The 3,431-nt window shown below is 43.0% G+C and overlaps 1 non-coding gene across 1 annotated transcript; it reads right to left on the reverse strand.

The window, feature by feature from the left end:
• Positions 1 to 230: 230 nt before the first annotated feature.
• On the reverse strand, positions 231 to 338 carry LOC148565508 (small nucleolar RNA R71). The gene has a single exon (XR_015883920.1). It is a non-coding gene; the product is annotated as a small nucleolar RNA R71 (small nucleolar RNA).
• Between the last annotated feature and the right edge of the window lie 3,093 nt (positions 339 to 3,431).

Below are 3,431 nucleotides of genomic sequence, written 5' to 3' on the forward strand. Positions count from 1 at the left end.
GACTTCCATTGGAAGATCCTCATCAGTTCTTAGCTGAGTTCTTGCAAATCTGTGACACTGTCAAGACTAATGGGGTTGACCCTGAAGTCTACAGACTTATGCTCTTTCCTTTTGCTGTAAGAGACAGAGCTAGAACATGGTTGGATTCACAACCTAAGGAAAGCCTGAACTCTTGGAAAAAACTAGCCAATGCCTTCTTGGCAAAGCTCTTTCCACCTCAAAAATTGAGCAAGCTTAGAGTGGAAGTCCAAACCTTCAGACAGAAGGATGGTGAGTCCCTCTATGAGGCTTGGGAGAGATACAAGCAATTGATCAGAAGGTGCCCTTCTAACATGCTTTCAGAATGGAGCATCATAGGAATCTTCTATGATGGTCTGTCTGAACTATCCAAGATGTCATTGGATAGCTCCGCTGGAGGATCTCTTCATCTGAAGAAGATGCCTGCAGAAGCTCAAGAACTCATTGAAATGGTTGCAAATAACCAATTCATGTACACTTCTGAAAGGAATCCCGTGAATAATGGGATAGCTCAGAAGAAAGGAGTTCTTGAGATTGATACTCTGAATGCCATATTAGCTCAGAATAAAATATTGACCCAACAAGTCAATATGATTTCTCAGAGTCTCTCTGGAATGCAAGCTGCAACAAGCAGTACTAAGGAAGCTTCCTCTGAAGAAGAAGCTTATGATCCTGAGAACCTAGCAATGGAAGAGGTGAATTACATGTGAGAATCCTATGGAAACACCTATAATGCTTCATGGAGAAATCATCCAAATCTCTCATGGAAGGATCAACAGAGACCTCAACAAGGTTTCAACAACAATAATGGTGGAAGAAACAGGTTTAGCAATAGCAAGCCTTTTCCATCATCTTCTCAGCAACAGACAGAGAATTCTAAGCAAAATCCCTCTGACTTAACAACCATTGTCTCTGATCTAATCAAAACCACACAAAGTTTCATGACTGAAACAAGGTCCTCCATTAGAAATTTGGAGGCACAATTGGGTCAGCTGAGTAAGAAAATTACTGAACTCCCTCCTAGCACTCTCCCAAGCAATACAGAAGAGAATCCAAAAAGAGAGTGCAAGGCCATAACCACATCTCACATGGCCGAACATGGAGAGGAGGAAGAGGCAGTGATTCCCACTGAGGAAGACCTCAATGGACACCCACTGACCTCCATGGAGTTCCCTAATAAGGAACCATGGGAATCTGAGGCTCATTCTGAGACCATAGAGATTCCATTAAATTTACTTTTGCCATTCATGAGCTCTGATGAGTATTCTTCCTCTGAAGAGGATGAAGATGTCACTGAAGAGCAAGTTGCTAAGTACCTTGGAGCAATCATGAAGCTAAATGACAAGTTATTTGGTAATGAGACTTGGGAGAATGAACCTCCATTGCTCATCAAAGAACTGGATGACTTGACTAGGCAGAGATTACCTCAAAAGAGACAGGACCCTGGAAAGTTCTCAATCCCTTGTACCATAGGCACCATGACCTTTGAGAAGGCTCTGTGTGACCTAGGGTCAAGCATAAACCTTATGTCTCTCTCTGTAATGGAGAAGCTAGGGATCATTGAGGTACAAGCTGCAAGAATCTCATTAGAGATGGCAGACAATTCAAAGAAACAGGCTTATAGACTTGTAGAGGATGTCTTGGTAAAGGTTGAAGACCATTACATCCCTGCTGATTTTATAATCTTAGAAACTGGGAAGTGTATGGATGAATCCATCATCCTTGGCAGACCCTTCCTAGCCATAGCAAAAGCTGTGATTGATGTTGACAGAGGAGAATTGATCATTCAAGTGAATGGAGACTCCCTTGTGTTTAAAGCTCAAGGATATCCCTCTGTAACCATGGAGAGGAAGCATGAAGAGCTTCTCTCAATACAGAGTCAAACAGAGCCCCCACAGTCAAACTCTAAGTTTGGTGTTGAACCCCCACATTCAAACTCTAAGTTTGGTGTTGGGAGGTTCCAACAATGCTCTGAACATCTGTGAGGCTCCATAAGAGCCACTGTCAAGCTATTGACATTAAAGAAGCGCTTGTTGGGAGGCAACCCAATCTTTACTTATCTATGTTAAATTTCTATTTTCTTTTGTTATTTTATATTTTCTGTAGGTTGATGATCATGAGAAGTCACAAAAACAATTGAAAAAGCAAAAACAGAAGGAAAAATAGAATGAAAAATAGAACACCCTGGAGGAGAAACTTACTGGCGTTTAAACGCCAGTAAGGGTAGCAAAATGGGCGTTAAACACCCAGTTTGGCACCATTCTGGGCGTTTAACGCCAGAAATAGGCACCAGACTGGCGTTTAACGCCAGGAATGGGCAAGAAGCTGGCGTTAAACGCCAAAAATGGGCAGCAGCCTGGCGTTGAACGCCAGGATTGGCAGAAAGGGGCGTTTTGCACGCCACATGGTGTAGGGATGAGAAATCCTTGACACCTCAGGATCTGTGGACCCCACAGGATCCCCACCTACCCCACCACTCTTTCTCTTCTTCACCCATTCACTAATCACCTCAATACCTCTTCCTCAAAAACCCTTCACCTATCAAATCCCACCATTCTCTTCACCACTCACATCCATCTTTCATAAAACCCCACCTACCTCACCATCCAAATTCAAACCACTTTGCCTCCCAAACCCACCCATAATGGCCGAACCATACATAACCCTTTCACCCCTATATAAACCCATTATCACTTCTTCATTTTCACACAACCTAAACACCACTTCTCCCCCTTGGCCAAATCACAAAGCCCACTCCATCTGCTCTATTTCTTCTTCTTTTTCTACTCTTTCTTCTTTTGCTCGAGGAAGAGCAACCTTCTAAGTTTGGTGTGGTAAAAGCTAAAACTTTTTATTTTTCCATAACCATTTATGGCACCAAAGGCCAGAGAAACCTCTAGAAAGAGGAAAGGGAAGCAAAAGCTTCCACCTCTGAGTCATGGAAGATGGAGAGATTTCTCTCAAGGGTGCATCAAGACCACTTCTATGAAGTTATGTCCAAGAAGAAAGTGATCCCCGAGGTCCCTTTCAAACTCAAAAAGAATGAGTATCCGGAGATCCGACATGAGATCCAAAGAAGAGGTTGGGAAGTTCTCATCAACCCCATTCAACAAGTCGAAATCTTAATGGTTCAAGAGTTCTATGCCAATGCATGGATCACCAAGAACCATGATCAAAGTGTGAACCCGGACCCCAAGAATTGGCTTACAATGGTTCGGGGGAATTACTTAGATTTTAGTCCGGAAAATGTAAGGTTGGCATTCAACTTGCCTATGATGCAAGGAGATGCACACCCCTACACTAGAAGGGTCAACTTTAATCAAAGGTTGGACCAAGTCCTCATAGACATATGTGAAGAGGTCGCTCAATGGAAGAGAGATTCAAGAGGGAAGCCGGTTCAACTAAGAAGGCAT

Source organism: Arachis ipaensis, chromosome B5 (assembly GCF_059453495.1).
Source record: "Arachis ipaensis isolate K30076 ecotype BB chromosome B5, ASM5945349v1, whole genome shotgun sequence".
Classification (NCBI taxonomy): Eukaryota; Viridiplantae; Streptophyta; class Magnoliopsida; order Fabales; family Fabaceae; genus Arachis; species Arachis ipaensis.